We start from the raw sequence: 19,697 nt of genomic DNA on the forward strand, positions 1-19,697 counted from the left end.
CAATTTGTAGCCATGCATGGTTTTCAGGTTTGCACATTAGAAAAGGATATACCTGTTTTTGCTATTGACTCTGCTCCACTCTCACAGAGATCTCTGAAGGGCATTGTTCACAATATCCGGCTAGCTGTAGGTGACACTCATGTGGAGGATATATCTTGTTTTGTCCTTAATGGATTGCCTTCTCCTCTAGTTTTGGGGTTACCCTGGCTCACTAGACATAACCCCACTATTGATTGGCAAGGAAGGCAAATAAATGAGTGGAGTGACTTTTGTAGAGAGAATTGTCTCACAGCGACTTTTGCAGAGGTGTCTACTAAAACTGTGCCATCATTTCTCTCTGATTTCTTGGACGTGTTTTCCGAGAGCGGTGTTCAGGAGCTACCTCCTCACCGGGAGTTTGACTGTCCCATTAACCTCATTCCCGGCGCCAAGCTGCCAAAAGCACGCCTCTACAATCTCTCACAACCGGAAAGAATCGCAATGCGAACTTATATCTCCGAGAGCCTCGAGAAGGGGCATATTCGTCCCTCAAAGTCACCTGTGGCTGCGGGTTTTTTTTTTGTTAAAAAAAAAGATGGCTCTCTGAGACCTTGCCTAGATTTTAGGGAGCTGAACCGTATCACGATTCGCGATCCCTATCCCCTTCCTCTGATCCCGGACCTCTTCAACCAAATTGTTGGGGCCAAGGTGTTTTCCAAATTGGATTTGAGAGGCGCGTACAACCTGGTCAGGGTCAGAGAGGGGGATGAATGGAAAACGGCCTTTAATACCCCTAACGGGCATTTCGAGAATCTCGTTATGCTTTTCAGCCTGATGAATGCTCCGGCCGTCTTTCAGCATTTTGTTAATAGTATTTTCTACCATTTAATGGGGAAATTTGTATTGGTGTATCTTGATGATATTTTGATTTTTTCCCCTGATGTTCAGACCCATCAGGATCATCTTTTTCAGGTTCTGCAGATTCTGCGGGAAAATAAATTGTACGCCAAGCTGGAGAAATGTCTTTTTTTGGTATCGGAGATTCAATTTCTGGGTTTTCTCCTCTCTGCTTCTGGTTTTCGCATGGATCCGGAGAAGGTCCGTGCTGTACTTGAGTGGGAGCTTCCTGAGAATCAGAAGGCATTGATGCGCTTTCTGGGTTTTGCGAACTATTACAGAAAGTTCATTTTGAATTATTCCTCTGTTGTCAAACCCCTTACTGACATGACAAAAAAGGGGCCGGATTTTTCCTCTTGGTCGGAGGAGGCGCTTGCAGCCTTTTCTAAGATTAAAGAGAGTTTTGCGTCTGCTCCCGTCTTGGTGCATCCCGATGTTTCCTTACCTTTTATTGTTGAGGTGGATGCTTCCGAGGTGGGTGTGGGTGCGGTTTTGTTCCAGGGCCCTTCTCCTGCCAAATGGCGACCCTGTGCCTTTTTCTCTAAAAAACTCTCCCCGGCAGAGAGAAACTATGATGTGGGAGATAGGGAGTTGTTGGCCATCAAGTTGGCTTTCGAGGAATGGCGCCATTGGTTGGAGGGGGCCAGGCACCCTATCACCGTTTTTACCGACCATAAGAATCTGGCATACTTGGAGTCGGCCAGGCGTATGAATCCGAGACAGGCCAGATGGTCTCTGTTCTTCTCCAGATTCAATTTTGTTGTTACATTCCGACCTGGGATAAAAAATGTGAAGGCTGATGCTCTCTCTCGCTGTTTTCCGGGAGGAGGAAACTCCGAGGACCCGGGTCCCATTTTGGCGGAGGGGGTAGTTGTTTCTGCTCTATATTCCGATTTGGAGGCCGAGGTCCAGGCTGCCCAGACTGAGGCACCTGCCCGTTGTCCTTCTGGGAAGTTGTTCGTGCCTCCTGAGCTACGTCACAAACTCTTTAAGGAGCATCATGATACGGTTCTTGCTGGTCACCCCGGGAGTAGAGCCACGGTAGATCTCATTGCTCGGAGATTTTGGTGGCCGGCTCTTCGTAAGTCGGTGGAGGGTTTTGTGGCTGCTTGTGAGACGTGCGCTCGCGCTAAGGTCCCTCGTTCACGGCCTTCAGGTTCCCTTCTCCTGTTACCCATACCTTCCCGTCCTTGGACACACCTGTCCATGGACTTTATCACGGATCTTCCTCGTTCCTCGGGGAAGTCGGTGATCCTGGTGGTGGTGGACCGTTTTAGCAAGATGGCTCATTTCGTACCTTTCCCTGGTTTACCCAATGCTAAAACGTTGGCGCAAGCTTTTGTCGACCATATTGTTAAATTGCACGGCATTCCCTCTGATATTGTTTCCGATAGAGGCACGCAGTTTGTGTCCAGGTTCTGGAAGGCTTTCTGTTCTCGCCTGGGGGTTCGGCTGTCCTTCTCTTCTGCTTTTCACCCGCAGTCGAATGGTCAGACTGAGCGCCTCAATCAGAATCTGGAGACATATTTGCGCTGTTTTGTGGCAGAGAACCAGGAGGATTGGTGTTCATTTCTCCCTCTTGCTGAGTTTGCTCTGAACAACCGTCGTCAGGAATCTTCTGATAAGTCACCATTCTTTGGTGAATATGGGTTCCATCCGCAGTTTGGGACATTCTCGGGAGGGGCTCTTTCTGGTTTACCTGAGGAGGAGAGATTTTCCTCGTCTTTGTCTACCATTTGGCAAAAGATTCAGAGTAATCTTAAAAAGATGAGTGAGAGGTATAGGCGTGTGGCTGATAAGAGACGTGTGCCTGGTCCGGACCTGAATGTGGGTGATCTGATGTGGTTGTCTACAAGAAATATTAAACTGAAGGTTCCCTCCTGGAAATTGGGTCCCAAGTTTATTGGGCCTTATAAAATCTTGTCAGTCATCAATCCTGTTGCCTTCCGTCTTGATCTTCCACGGGTTTGGAAGATACATAATGTATTTCACAGATCTCTCTTAAAACCATATGTCCAGCCCACGGTACCCTCCTCTTTGCCTCCTCCTCCGATTTTGGTTGATGGCAATCTGGAGTTTGAGGTTTCCAGAATTGTGGACTCTCGCATTGTCCACGGTTCTCTTCAGTACCTCGTTCATTGGAAGGGTTATGGTCCTGAGGAGAGGATGTGGGTTCCGGTGTCGGACATTAAAGCCACTCGCCTCATCAGGGCATTTCATAGGGCTCATCCTGAGAAGGTGGGTCCTGGGTGTCCGGAGTCCACCCGTAGAGGGGGGGTACTGTCACTACCAGAGCTTTGGGACATTCTCACAGCTCTGTTTCTCCACCCCTGTGATGATGTCACTACTAGAGCTGGGAGGAGTTCTCACTGCTCTGTTTACTTTTGGTTTCCTTCCTCCCAGCTGTTCCTCATGCGTTTGATTTCACTCTCTTTATATCACCCCTCCTCCTATTGTAGGGCGTGGATTATAGTTCTCATTTCAGTTGTAGCTCTTGCTTTAGTATCTTCACTTGTAGCTATCAGTTCACTGGACCTGTGTTCTGCTGCAGCAAGCACTCCGGATATTGCCAGCTGTCCTTGGATCCGTCTTCTCTGCGGCTGCAACACCTTCAGCTAAGTGTACAGACATTGTTGTGTACCTGATTATTTTCTGACTGGATCTGAGGTGGCCACGGTTCCCTCCATATACTGAGTAGGGCACCGGTGGCCGTGCCCCTTCCACTATTGTAGGGGTTACAGTGGTCATCAGTCTTAGGTACGTGGGCATGCCTCGTTCCGCCATTTGGATCCGGGCATGTGCTTTAGCAGCATAGGGAGAGCTTTGAGGGTCTGACAGGGGTCACCCTTTAGCCTCCCTAGTTTGGGTCCGGTCAGTAGCTCTTTTACTGTGTATACTATTGTTGCTCACATACAGCCGTGACAGCTGTATGGAGCGACTGAATAAGCCGGCAAATATTTAAAGCTCCATTGAAGCAATAGGGAGACAGCAGACGCTAGACGGTAAGCCAAACATCGATTTAAAGTTTTCTTCAATCCAAAGCTCATATCGAGCTTAAAAGGATATGCTATAAGAGACTTTTCACATTATCAGGATTCCTGTGGACACTTTATGAACATATTTCACTCCCAGTGAATACACCTACAGCATTTTCAGTGACATTCAGTTTCCCAAATTGGGATAGAGCGCTAGAAGATAATACCCCCTCTTCCCAAATAACAGCATTTACTTGGAGTTTTTTGGTGAGATATATACTATTGAATTTATCGACACTATTGAGTCATATGAATATAGTGTCGATCATATCTACCACAATATATGTGACTGTAATGTTGTATATTATTGCTACATTGTTCTTATAAATTTTATTACTTGTATTTTATGGGGATTTAATAAATATTTTCTGCACATGTCAATCTGGTTGCCAAGTGTATGAGTGCTCGCTCATTTTCCTATTACTACATTTGCCTTTAAGAGAGGGTGGGGTGATTCCCTCTATATGAGCTTGCAGCACCATACCTTAACTACTTGCTAGTGAGCCACCACAACCTACCACTATATTACAGGTATACTTACCCCTTCGCAGAGTAGCCCTTCATAGGATCCTCTTCACGGTCACGTGACCGCTCTAAACACAGTTTCCAGGCTTCTGGTCCAGCGCCGTCTTCTTCTTTTCCTGCCTGAGGCAGGAGACGGGACGTCATCGCTGACGTCACCGCCTCCTGCCGTCCTTCTCAGGTCCTGACTCATGTACACTACGGCGTATGCGTCGGGACCGGCCGTCTTTTCAGTGTACAGGATTCTATGAGAAGCCTGTACTGACTGATACACAGCGCAATGTAAGCACTGTGTATGCTTTACGGGTCATTAGGGCACTGTGGGTGGCAAAGGGGGCACATGAGGGGCACTGTGGAAGGCAAAGGGGGCACATGAGGGGCACTGTGGATGACAAAAGGGGCACATGAGGAGCACTGTGGATGGCAATTGGGGTACATGAGGGGCACTGTGGATGACAAAAGGGGCACATGAGGAGCACTGTGGATGGAAAAGGGGCACTGGAAGGCACATGAGGGGCACTGGATAGCAAAGGAGCCACTGGATGGTACATGTTGAGGAAGGGTTGAGACGTATGCATATATATACACTCACCTAAAGAATTATTAGGAACACCTGTTCTATTTCTCATTAATGCAATTATCTAGTCAACCAATCACATGGCAGTTGCTTCAATGCATTTAGGGGGGTGGTCCTGGTCAAGAGAATCTCCTGAACTCCAAACTGAATGTCAGAATGGGAAAGAAAGGTGATTTAAGCAATTTTGAGCGTGGCATGGTTGTTGGTGCCAGATGGGCCGGTGTGAGTATTTCACAATCTGCTCAGTTACTGGGATTTTCACGCACAACCATTTCTAGGGTTTACAAAGAATGTTGTGAAAAGGGAAAAACATCCAGTATGCGGCAGTCCTGTGGGCAAACATGCCTTGTGGATGCTAGAGGTCAGAGGAGAATGGGCCGACTGATTCAAGCTGATAGAAGAGCAATGTTTACTGAAATAACCACTCGTTACAACCGAGGTATGCAGCAAAGCATTTGTGAAGCCACAACACGCACAACCTTGAGGCGGATGGGCTACAACAGCAGAAGACCCCACCGGGTACCACTCATCTCCACTACAAATAGGAAAAAGAGGCTACAATTTGCACGAGCTCACCAAAATTGGACTGTTGAAGACTGGAAAAATGTTGCCTGGTCTGATGAGTCTCGATTTCTGTTGAGACATTCAAATGGTAGAGTCCGAATTTGGCGTAAACAGAATGAGAACATGTATCCATCCTCTGATGGCTACTTCCAGCAGGATAATGCACCATGTCACAAAGCTCAAATCATTTCAAATTGGTTTCTTGAACATGACAATGAGTTCACTGTACTAAAATGGCCCCCACAGTCACCAGATCTCAACCCAATAGAGCATCTTTGGGATGTGGTGGAACGGGAGCTTCGTGCCCTGGATGTGCATCCCTCAAATCTCCATCAACTGCAAGATGCTATCCTATCAATATGGGCCAACATTTCTAAAGAATGCTATCAGCACCTTGTGGAATCAATGCCACGTAGAATTAAGGCAGTTCTGAAGGCAAAAGGGGGTCCAACACCGTATTAGTATGGTGCTCCTAATAATTCTTTAGGTGAGTGTGTATATGCATGCAAACACGTGCATGCATGTATAATATATAAGCATGCATTAACAGCCACATTATAGGATTATGTGCGCAGATGTGCCCTGCATCGGCGCACATCTGCTCTTAGTGGTCCACAGGGACTCATTGTGGCCCCTGTGGGGAATATGTGCCCCCTAATAGGTATATATATCCCCCTATGTGTCCCCTCATATATCTATATGGTGTATACATGTGTATGGATGTGCCCCAATCATCCATATACATGTATATTATATATAATGTCCCCTGGTTCACCTGAAGCCAGATGTATCAGTGTGAATGTGCCCCAAGCATTCACACTGATGCCATCTGGCTAATTGCATCAGAATGACCGGACAAAATGCTCAATATAATCGGAGTCCTTTGTAGTAATTATCTCCAGCTCTGCTGGAGATGTTCATGCATAATAGGAAGAGGGGAGAAACCCTGTTATGAGCATTCCGGCAGCGCGATTACTATCGCGCTGTCCGGAATGCAAAGTGCTGCAGGCGAGAGATCAAAGGCTTCTCCTGTCTGTCAGCAAGTGGCGCGACCCTGCTGTGCGCGTGCAGGGATGCGCGGGCCGGCGCGGTGACGTCATATCGCCGCGCCGGCCCACATGTCTTTCCTGCGGCGCGCGCACAGCGCATGCGCCACAGCGCGGGCGGCCCGGGAGTGCGGGCTGCGGGATATAAATATCCGGCAGCCCTGCACTCAGGGGGGAGAAGGAGCCTGCAGCCCGGACCAGAAGGACCCCCCTAGAGACGAGCAACCCCCCCTGGAAAATGAGCATAAGTATCATTAACCCTTAACTACCCTATCCCACCAACGAATACCTACCCTATACCTGTAGCATATATATCCCTATGCCACCAACCCTCCCTATACGACCAACGATTTAACCCTATACCAACCCTTACCTGTGGCCCCTACCTACCCCTATTACCCCTGCTCCCTGATATACCCTTATCCCTGTCACCCGTACCACCTATCCCCTACCCTAACCCTGCAGGAGTATCTGTAACCCTGTGTCTGTGGCCTGCAATTACCCTTGCAGCGCCACCGTTAACCCTTTGTTTATAGGGATAGTTTTTAGTCCAGGTTGGGTGGGCTGCTAATGTGTGTGTGTACTGTATAGTTAGTTTGTGGGTGGAATTTGAGATTGTGTAGAGTAGTTTAGTACTGTATTTTTAGTACTGAAGTGCATTGCGTGCCATGTGTACTGTAGGTTAATAAATACTGTGTGTTATTTGTACCTACTGTGTAACGTGTTGTTATTAGCGGTAGCTAGCTCAGTTAGGCGCTTGCAGCTAGCTTAGTGATTAGCGTAAGGCAAGGTGAAAGTAGTGTATTATTATTATAAAGGTATAAATAGGCGGAGTCATCGGTAGACGGCTCCTCCCATTTATGAATATAAATTATTGATATTTGCATAAATATTGATAATTAATATTCCCCCATTACAGTACACAAGAGGCACCATGGATGGCAATGGGGGCACTGGATGGCACACAAGGGGCAACATGGATGGCAAAGGGGGCACTGAATGGCACATGAAGGGCACTGTGGATGGCAAAGGAGGCACTAGATGGCACACAAGGGGCACCATGGATGGCAATGGGGGCACTAGATGGCACACGAGGGGCAACAGGGATGGCAAAGGGGGCACTAAATGGCACACAAAGGGCATCGTGGATGGCAAAGGGGGCGCTGGATGGCACATGAGGGGCACTGTGGATGGCAATAGGGACACTGGATGGCACACAAGGGGCACTGGGGATGGAAAAGGGGCACTGGATGGCACACAAGGAGCACTGTGGATGGCAAAGGGGGCACATGAGGGGCACTATGGATGACAATGGGGGCACTGGCTGGTACACAGGGGGCACAGGATGGCACATGAGGATGGCAATGGAAGCACTGGATGGCACAATGGGGGCACTGGATGGCAAATAAGGAGCACTGGGGATGTCACTGTCATTGGGGCGCTGCGGAGGTCACTGTCATGGGGTGCTGCAGAGGTCACTGTCATGGGGGCGCTGCGGAAGTCACTGTCATGGGGGCGCTGGGAAGGTCACTGTCATGGGGGCGCTGCGGAGGTCACTGTCACGGGGGCGCTGTGGAGGTCACTGTCATGGGGGCGCTGTGGAGGTCACTGTCACGGGGGCGCTGTGGAGGTCACTGTCACGGGGGCGCTGTGGAGGTCACTGTCATGGGGGCGCTGTGGAGGTCACTGTCATGGGGGCGCTGTGGAGGTCACTGTTATAGGCGCTGAGTATAAGTGATAGGGCTCATGCACGGAATCATACCTGTTTTGCGGTCTGCAAGTCACGGATTCACTAAATATTTACTGTCAGTGTGCGATTAACATTTTTTTGCAGTCCCATTGAGTTCTATGGGTTTTAGATCTGCATTATGAGGACCAGAATAGGGCATGTTCTATATTTTGCAGAACTGACATACGGATGTGGAAAGTAAATGGACGTCATAAATGTGTTTTCTATATCCTCATATATCATAAAGAATATTATTGAATGACTCCTGAGTGTTTGTGGAAATAGTGGGGGAGATTTATCAAAACTGGTGGCTTAACAACCAATCAGATTCCACTTTTTATTTTCTAATGGAGCTCTGAAAAATGAAAGATAGAATCTGATTGGTTGCTATAGGCAACTAAGCCCTTTTTCTTTTACAGCAGTTTTGATAAATCTCCCTTAGTGTTTCCAGCAGTTTATGGCTACGTTATCGTCACTTGTGTACTACAATGGGTTAATAATTAATCACATTTCCTCTGCATCAAGTGCATTCTAGAGCAATGAGTGTAGATGGCGCACAGTAATTACTATTGCTTCCTTGTAATGTAATCCACATCCAAAGTATCCCGGAGCACAATAACACATCCTGCGCGCCGGGCGACTCATGGCCATTTTATTTCTCATCTCCAAGGTGCGCCCGCTGTACACGGCCGCCTCTGCTGCACCAGAGCTCAGGACCAGCTTTCCTCTAAATTCATTTCCTACCACTGTGACCATGGCAATGACTCTGACATATTAATCTTCTTGGGTATTAGTAAGCGGCTGATATTTAACCTATTTTTATGTGCAAGCTCTGGAGAGAATCAACGGGTGAGCGCAGTTTACTGTCTAATGAAGACAACGTACGAGAATGCTCGAGCGCCTTAAAGAGGCATCCTAAAATATAGGACCTGTATTTGTGTGTGATAGGTGGGATTGAAATTTTTGACAACAGGTTCCCTACTTAACAGCGGACATGCAGCGTCACGACATGTTTGCGTATATAGGCAATACACATAAATACACCATATACACACATACCACCCAACTTTTAAAAAGCCTAATAAGCTAAACTATGGAATGGAAGCGCTCATCTCCAGCTGCGGCTGTAATTTTCACAACCGAATCTGAGGGAACTGGCTGAATCCCATGCCTTGATAGGTAGATATTAGATATGAAATAGATAGATAGCTAGCAGTGGCGTACTGCCAATATCGTGAGCAAGGAAGGCCCCGCTCATTTTGTTTTCTGTTCCAGGCCCTGCTTACTTCCCCTATGCTCAGACTCCATATTTGGAGTCAGTGTTATGAACGTGAAAGGGGTATTCCCAAGCATGGTCACTATGCGTGGGGGACACCCTGTGTATACAAGTCTATGTATATTGTATGTTTCTGTGAAGATTCAAACTCACAACCATCTACATTAAAGACAAGAACCTTAACCACTGGGCTATAGAGCTCAGTGCTAAGTCATTACTGAAAACCCCTCATAGAAGTTTCTTTTGTGTCATACAAGAGAAACTTCTATGATGTTTTTAATACAAGAGAAACTTCTATGAGGTTTTTCAGCAATGACTTAGCAATAAAACTTAAATACACAGGACTCACTTCATAAAAAGTTTTTTTTTTTCTTTTCATCGCAATATTCTGACCCTCATAACTTTTTTATAGTTATGTCTATGGAGATGCATGGGGGCTCATTTTATGGGACGATCTGTCATTTTTGACAATAGCAATTTGGGTTGTGTATGACTTGATCACTTTTTATTAAATTTTTTTGGGAGATAAAGTGATCAAAAAATTAAGAATCAGCCGTTTAAAAAAAAAAATTATGTTACGCCATTTACCATATGGGTTAACTTTTAAAAATATTTTAATAGTATGGGCGTTTTCGCATGCGGCGATGCCCATAATGCTATTTTTTTTTTTTGTTTCTTTTTATTTTGGGGAATGGGGTGATTTTAATTTTTACGGGTTTTTTTATATTTTCAAAACTTTTTTTTTAATTTTTTTTACTTTTTTTTTAGGTCCCCCAAGTGGATCACAACTTAGGCTACTTTCACACTCGCGTTTGGTGCAGATCCATCATGGATCCGCACAGACGGATCCGTTCAGATAATACAACCGCATGCATCCATTCAGAACGGATCCGTTTGTATTATCTGTAACATAGCCAAGACGGATCCGTCTTGAACACCACTGAAAGTCAATGGAGGACGGATCAGTTTTCTATTGTGCCAGACTGTGTCATAGAAAACGGATCTGTCCCCATTGACTTACATTGTGTGCCAGGACGGATCCGTTTGGCTCAGTTTCATCAGACGGACACCAAAACGCTGCAGGCAGCGTTTTGGTGTCCCCCTCCAAAGCGGAATAGAGATGGAACGGAGACAAACTGATGCATTCTGAGCGGATCCTTTTCCATTCAGAATGCATTAGAGCAAAACTGATCCATTTTGTACAGCTTGTGAGAGCCCTGAACAGATCTGACAAACGGAAAGCCAAAACGCCAGTGTGAAAGTAGCCTTACAATCATGAGATGTAATTTGCTCCATTAGTCTGTATAGAAATCACTATATCACAGTTCCGTGCTGCCACCTAGTGGCCCAAACTGGGATATACTAACAATGAGCCTGGAAGGCTTATTTATAGATGGGTGAATAGATAAATAAATAGATAGATGATAGATAGATATGAGATAGATAGATAAATAGATAGATGATAGATAGATATGAGATAGATAAATAGATACGGCGACACACATCCTGGTTGCAGTACATTTGCCTGTTATGTTTCTTTTAGCCAAAATGTGGACAGGACCACACAGGGCGGATGTATAAATAAGCTGTATACTTGATTCCACATCGATCTGATCCCAGTTTCAGATGAAACACCCCATATCACAAGCCTGCCTTTGACTGTGTATTAATTCGGTTCCAAAACGCTGATCCAAATAGCCGTGGCTACATGTGCTGCGTCGTCTGCTGGCAAACAGTACATCCAGGGCGAGGCGTCTGCAGAGGGCTCCGTGTAGTATTACTGTAGTAGTATTATGCCGTTTCTAACAGTCGTCTGTGGAGCCTTGGTTCTCCCAAAAAATGTAAGAAGGGCAGCAGACAGTTCATGATGTTGAGCACCAGAGCCAGATTATGACTGGTGGAGGCCCCTGGGCAAATAATGAAAGGGGGGGGGGGATCCATGACAAATTCTGGGAATGATCAGTTGTTCATTTATAAAACCTCAGGGAGTAGTGTGTTCTCGGGCACATTCACATGCAGCAGATTTGTTGCAGAAATGTCAGTGACTGTCCCGCTCGCTGAAATCCATGTGCATGCTGCAGAATCAACCCCATTCAGATGAATGGGACTGATTTTCAGTCGCTTAATTTTTTGCAACAAGTCTGCCATGTGTGATTTCACCCTTACATTGTCTTAAAGGGAACCTGTCATCAACTTTATGCTGATCTCACTGAGGGCAGCATAAAATAGTGACAGAAATGCTGATGTCAGCGGTGTGTCACTCATGAGCTAAAAGTAAGTGGTTGCCGAGAACCTGCATCATAATTATTGCAGCCCAGGCCTTGAGAAGAGTCAAATCTACTTGAGAAGAGTCCTGGTTATTATAATCTCCTGCTCTCTCACCATCTGCTGATGATTGGCAGTTCTCTCCTAGAGAGAAAGGGAGGAAACTAGGTATTAGACTGTCAGTCATCAGCAGGAGAGCAGGAATTCATGAATAACCAGGACTCTTCTCAGGAGGCCGGGACTCTTTTCCAGGTCCAGTCTGCAACGATTGTGATGTTGGTTCTCGGCAACCACTTACTTTTAACTTATAAATGACAGACCGCTGAAATCAGCTCACCTGTCTCTACTTTATTCCGGCCTTAGTATGGGCAGCATGAAGATGATGACGGATTCCCTTTAAAGGTGCTGTGCTCTGTTTTTGCCCGCTGCTGATGTCATCACCCTGGCTGCAGCGGTGACAATTTATGGTCACCATGCAGCCAATCACTGGCTTAGCAGTACATGGACCTCACCACTGAGGCTTGTGATTGGCTGCAGCGGTGACCTGTGTGCAGGAAAACAAACAGCAGTTGGTAGGACCAGTGTGCAGCGCTGGAAGAAGCAGGGGAGAAAAGGGGTGATTCTTTAGTTATTTTAGACCATTTACCAGGGCTGTCAGAGATTTTATTTAAATGGGTTTTCCAGGATTCATATATTGATGACCCCAGGATAGGTCATCAATATCTGATCAGTGGGGGGTCTGACTCTTGGCAACCCCATGATCAGCTGTTTGAGGAGGCTGCGGTTCTCCGGTGAGCCTTACAGCCTCTTCCTAGGCCATGTGACATCACGTTCAGTGGTCACATTGCCTAGTTAAAGCTCAGTCCCATTCAAATGAATGGGTCTGAGCTGCAATACCAAGCACAGCCACTATATAACGTACGGCGCTGTGCTGAGTTAGCTGTGAGGAGGCTGCATCACTCACTGGAGCGCTGCAGCCTTTTCAAACAGTTGATTGGCGGGATGCTGGGTGTTGGACTGCCTTCGATAGCATATTGATGACCTATCCTGAGGAGTCCTGGAAAACCTTTTAACTCAGACAACCCCTTCAATAAAACCAACATTTTAAATACATCAAGCATAGAGTCCACATATGACCATAACACAAGAACCAAATTCGAAATACCAGAGTACTTGAATATAAGATTGAATTGACCTTCCAGGGAGGAAGTTTAGAGTAGCCTGCATGAAGTGGGAATGATGAATTCCTCTTTTGCTATAAACCGGCTTTGGTGAATCCTGCACCGGACACTTCTGGTTTGCCCATGTTGGCAGAGGTTGAACCATACGGTAACATAGTAAGATAGTTTGTAAGGCTGAAAATAAGAGATCCGTCCATACAGTTTAGCTGATCCAGAGGAAAGCAAAAAACCATGTGAGGTAGAAGCCAATTTTATTCTTTTCAGGAAAAAAAACTCCTTCCCGACTCCAATCAGGCAATCAGAATAACTCCCTGGATCAACTACCCATCTCTAGTAACTATAACCTGTAATATTATTACACTCCATAAATACATCCAGGCCCCTCTTGAACTAGTTTAGTGAACTCACCATCACCACCTCCTCAGGCAGAGAGTTCCATAGTCTCACTGCTCTTACTGTAAAGAATCCTCTTCTATATTTGTGTAAAAACCTTCTTTCCTCCAGAAGCAGCGGATGTCCCCTCGTCACAGTCCTGGGAATAAATAGATCATGGGAGAAATCGCTGTACTGTGCCCCCCCCCCGATAGATTTATACATCGTTTTTAGATTGTCCCTCATTTATGCACCTTTTGATGCAACCCATAATCTTATAAGTTTTGGGATCAGCTGTCTGATACTGGTTTATACAGTAGAATGAAGTTTACTATTGATTAAAATTCCTAGGTTTTTGTCACATTTGTACCACATTTGCTAAGTGCCAATCCTGTGGAGCAGACCCTGTCATTATTAGAGTCCTTAACTATCAGAGATAAGGGTCTGCCTATTACATTAGTTAATTATCTTAGTATATGGGGTGTATGCCACCTGGACCCTGTGATTTGTCTATTTTAATAATCCTTTCCTTCCTTTCCTTTCTCCTAGATTAGACAGGCTCCTTTTAGTGAGCAGTTTACTTTGACACTCTGCACTTCATCTGACATTTGATTTTTCTCAGTGAATACAGTGGAGAAAAAATAGTAAGTTTGCTTTCTCCTCATTTCTCTCTACAACTCCTCCCTCGTCACTCCTTAAAGGGACAGCACTTTCTGATTTAAATAATATAATTGAAGAACATTTTAGGGTTAGTTTTACTCTCTTTGGCAATTAGCTGCCTTTATCTGTCTTTAATATATTTAGTTTTTTTCCTTTTAGTTTTTTGGTGCTTCTTCCCTAACTTCCTGTTGTAATTGAAGGTTAATTTAGGTCAAAACGCTGGATACTCTACATGCCCAGGGCAGCAGAGCTGGCGATACAGACATTTTGATTATCTTCATTGTAATCTTTTACTGTATTGCTGCATGAAGGTTTTAGCAAAAGTATCAAGAAGTGAGATGAGTGACAAAGCAGAGATATGTGGGGCTTCCTTGGTGACTCCTGATACTTGCACATATAATTCATTACATGCGGCTGTGCCTTTTGATTTATAATTTTCGTGAAATGGCCCTTTAATTTTTGCATTGCGACATATGTAAGTTTTACATTACATTGCCTTGTGTTTGAGAGGATATTACCAATTCGCCATCTGCCGCAGAAAGCTTTAGGTTCTTGCTGACAGGTTGAGCACAAGTTTTTTTTAATTATTATTATAAGAATCTTAAAGGGTTTGGGTTTCTAGTAAAAGATGGAATGAAGTGTCTAATACATGAATAACCTAGAGGGGCTTATGCTGTAGCATCGCTTGCCGTTCAGTATGATCATCCCTTCTACAAGTACCTATGTACGTTATGCTGCAATTCATAGACTGTTTGACATCTTTCGATAATCCTCATGTTAAGATAAGATCCAGTGTAAAATCTTGCGTGGCCTGTGATGACTTTACCACGAAGCACGAGGAAATTCGACTTCGATTCACTCAACACTAATAGCTATAACAGCCATAACTTATTTCAGGCCATATTGCTATACACATAAGTAAGACAAAAATTTCTATCAACTGTTATTATCAGTTAATAAAGGGAATAAAAACAATTGCTTTGTTTTATTGATCACCGTAAATATTATGATCACTATATTGTACGGGTTATTAGGATGACACTGTCACTGTTTCGTGATTAATAGAATGTTACAAAAATGCAGGCTCGGACTGGCCCCCGGTGGGCCTCTGAGCATGGTGGTCCCCCACTCTTTGCACAAGTGGCACATGGCACAGTAGACTAGACTGCATTACGTATAGGTAGGCAGCGTATAGAATTTGAAGTAGCCTATTAGTAAAAAAACTGGGTAAATTACACTGCTCAAAAAAATAAAGGGAACACAAAAATAACACATCCTAGATCTGAATTAATTAAATATTCTTCTGAAATACTTTGTTCTTTACATAGTTGAATGTGCTGACAACAAAATCACGCAAAAATAAAAAAATGGAAATCAAATTTTTCAACCCATGGAGGTCTGGATTTGGAGTCACACTCAAAATTCAAGTAGAAAAACACACTACAGGCTGATCCAACTTTGATGTAATGTCCTTAAAACAAGTCAAAATGAGGCTCAGTAGTGTGTGTGGCCTGCACGTGCCTGTATGACCTCCCTACAACGCCTGTGCATGCTCCTGATGAGGTGGCGGACGGTCTCCTGAGGGATCTCCTCCCAGACCTGGACTAAAGCATCTGCCAACTCCTGGACAGTCTGTGGTGCAACGTGACGTTGGTGGATAGAGCGAGACATGATTTCCCAGATGTGCTCAATTGGATTCAGGTCTGGAGAACGGGCGGGCCAGTCCATAGCATCAATGCCTTTGTCTTGCAGGAACTGCTGACACACTCCAGCCACATGAGGTCTAGCATGGTCTTGCATTAGGAGGAACCCAGGGCCAACCGCACCAGCATATGGTCTCACAAGGGGTCTGAGGATCTCATCTCGGTACCTAATGGCAGTCAGGCTACCTCTAGCGAGCACATGGAGGGCTGTGCGACCCTCCAAAGAAATGCCACCCCACACCATTACTGACCCAATGCCAAACCGGTCATGCTGGAGGATGTTGCAGGCAGCAGAACGTTCTCCACGGCGTCTCCAGACTCTGTCACGGTTGTCACATGTGCTCAGTGTGAACCTGCTGTCATCTGTGAAGAGCACAGGGCGCCAGTGGCGAATTTGCCAATCTTGGTGTTCTCTGGCAAATGCCAAACGTCCTGCACGGTGTTGGGCTGTAAGCACAACCCCCACCTGTGGACGTTGGGCCCTCATATCAACCTCATGGAGTCTGTTTCTGACCGTTTGAGCAGACACATGCACATTTGTGGCCTGCTGGAGGTCATTTTGAAGGGCTCTGGCAGTGCTCCTCCTGTTCCTCCTTGCACAAAGGCGGAGGTATCGGTCCTGCTGCTGAGTTGTTGCCCTCCTACGACCTCCTCCACGTCTCCTGATGTACTGGCCTGTCTCCTGGTAGCGCCTCCATGCTCTGGGCACTACGCTGACAGACACAGCAAACCTTCTTGCCACAGCTCGCATTGATGTGCCATCCTGGATAAGCTGCACTACCTGAGCCACTTGTGTGGGTTGTAGACTCCGTCTCATGCTACCACTAGAGTAAAAGCACCACCAGCATTCAAAAGTGACCAAAACATCAGCCAGGAAGTATAGGAACTGAGAAGTGGTCTGTGGTCACCACCTGCAGAACCACTCCTTTATTTTCCTGGATCTTCGAGTGGTGGAGAGGTAAGTTAATTTGTTTATGTCTGATCTGAGGTCTGATAAGTATTAGGGGTCTGATCTGAGGTCTATTCAGTTTCGGGGAGTCTGATTTGGCGGTCTAATCTGAAGTCTGATGAAGTTTGGGAGTATGATGAAAAAAGAAAACAAATTTTTTCTCATTTTCCTCCTCTCAACCCTAGGTGTGTCTTTTGGGGAACAAAATTACGGTATTACTGTTTTCTTCACAGGCATAATATAGCAGTAGTTTTTACTCCTCTTTTACACCTGTTTCCAGGCTCAAGTGTTAGTGAATTTTCTAGGGCCACTCCATTGCCACTCCCAAGTGCCAAGGATGGCATAACAATGCTTTAAAGTCGCAAAAACAGGCTCTGCCTTTTTTTTAAGTAAAAACTGGCATAGGCTTCTAAATAAATGATCCCCGCTGTGTAGACCTGCATCAGACTTATCACAGGGGCTCAGGCTGGATGATAAATGTGGGGCAGGGATAGACACCTTTGTCTAACTCTATTCCAGCTACTGGCTGGCTTACTTTGAGACAGAATTTTACGCCTGAATCATGATGCAATTTTGGTGCAAAACGTCACATCTGAGGCCATGCCCCATTAATGTAAAGCTCCTTCCCTTACCGCTAAGCCTCAATGCCTTTGGAGTAAGTCTAAAAAACTGGAGAAACCCTAGTTGCACCAGATAGCTCCAAAAGTGTGCCAATTAGCGCCATGATTAGGCTGAAAAAACTAAACAAACCCATCAGAGAGATAGCAAAAACATTAGGCGTGGCCAAAACAACTGTTTGGAACATTCTTCAAAAGAAGGAACGCACCGGTGAGCTCAGCAACACCAAAAGACCCGGAAGACTACGGAAAACAACTGTGGTGGATGACCGAACAATTCTTTCCCTGGTGAAGAAAACACCCTTCACAACAGTTGGCCAGATCAAGAACACTCTCCAGGAGGTAGGTATATGTGTGTCAAAGTCAACAATCAAGAGAAGACTTCACTAGAGTGAATACAGAGGGTTCACCACAAGATGTAAACCATTGGTGAGCCTCAAAAACAGGAAGGCCAGACTAGAGTTTGCCAAACGACATATAAAAAAAGCCTTCACAATTCTAGAACAACATCATATTGACAGATGAGACCAAGATCAACTTGTACCAGAGTGATGGGAAGAGAAGAGTATGGAGAAGGAAAGGAACTGCTCATCATACCGCCTCATCAGTGAAGCATGGTGGTGCTAGTGTCATGCCATGGGCATGTATGGCTGCCAGTGGAACTGGTTCTCTTGTATTAATTGATGATGTGACTGTTGACAAAAGCAGCAGGATGAATTCTGAAGTGTTTCGGGCAATATTATCTGCTCATATTCAGCCAAATGCTTCAGAACTCATTGGACGGCGCTTCACAGTGCAGATGGACAATTACCCAAAGCATACTGCAAAAGCAACCAAAGAGTTTTTTAAGGGAAAGAATGTTATGCAATGGCCAAGTCAATCACCTGAGCTGAATCCGATTGAGCATGCATTTCACTTGCTGAAGACAAAACTGAAGGGAAAATGCCCCAAGAACAATGCGTTCCAGACTTCAGGCTGTCATTGCCTGCAAAGGATTTTCAACCAAGTATTATAAAGTGAAAATCCGCCCCCTCCTCTTGTTGATTGACAGGGCCAGCCGTGATCTCCTCCTCCGGCCAGCCCTGTCGGCATTTCAAAAATCGCGCGCCCGTGTTGAATCTGCGCAGGCGCTCTGAGATGAAAGTAAGGAACACTATTATATTTTCAGATATCGCTATATAACTAATTTAACTAGCCCAAAAAAAAAATATCACTTTAGTGGGGTGACAGAAACCCTTTAAAGGGACAGAACCAATTAGTACTTAATTAAGTTAAATACCCTTAGAACACCCCCCCCTCCCAAAAGTATATAAAGTAGTAGAACTTTTCATTTACACCAAGATTAAGCTGTGGAAAACCTCCTAAATAAAGCCAACAGAGGTTGATCTGCTAATCTGTAAATTTGATACTTTTTGGATGTTTTTGGACAGGTGTAACTGATTGACTACATGATACTCAGCGAGTTATACAATTACCTGAAATAAGTGACTAAACAATTTCCATAACTATTCTCTATAATAACACAGTGAAATTTTTGAGTACTGAGAATGCCACAGTATTTGGCTGCTTTTACGTGGGTCTTTGATAGACCCTGCGCTGCTGGAGGAAACTGTCACGCCGCCCCGGAAGGAGAGAGGGAGAGCGTGCACCCACTAGTCTGCCACCCACGACCCTGTCCCTGCCTACTTGCACTTACCCGTCCTAGGCGACGGAGCGCAACTGAGCGGCGATCCCTAACTTGAGTAAGTGAGGGAGGGACAGAGAAAAGCAGAGATAGGCAATGGGCGGCGTGTGGCGACAGGAGCGTACAGCAGTCGAGAAGGGTTAACAAACTAGCAAAGGTCACAACGAGAGGTCACGTCAAACTACGAGGGAGATACAAAGACAATACCAATAACAAGCCGGAGGTCAAACCTGGAGGTCGCGTCAGAGTACAAGGGAGAAGCAGGAGCGTGGTCAAATAACTAGCCGTCGGTCAAATTCAAGAGCAATGGAGCAGAGTATCAAGAGCCTATATAAACAATATCACAGGCAACCTGTGGCCAGCAGGCTGCCTGCTTATATACTGAAGGCCACATGACCTGTCCCAGGACTGATAGCTGAGTGCCGAGTGTCCAGCTCGGCGCTCAGCCCACACAGGTATCCTGGCAACAAAGGACGCCGGCCGCAAATAGAAGGAGCGTGCGGCTGGGCACGCTCCGCCCTCCGTTGCCATGGCAGCAGAGACGCCGAGCGGCTCGCCGCTCTGCGCGGAGGGTGCCCTCCTGCAGCTGCCGGAGAGGAACAGGATGCCGGCGGCGCAAGGAGAAGGACGTGCGTCGCCAG

Source organism: Bufo bufo, chromosome 5 (assembly GCF_905171765.1).
Source record: "Bufo bufo chromosome 5, aBufBuf1.1, whole genome shotgun sequence".
Lineage (NCBI taxonomy): Eukaryota > Metazoa > Chordata > Amphibia > Anura > Bufonidae > Bufo > Bufo bufo.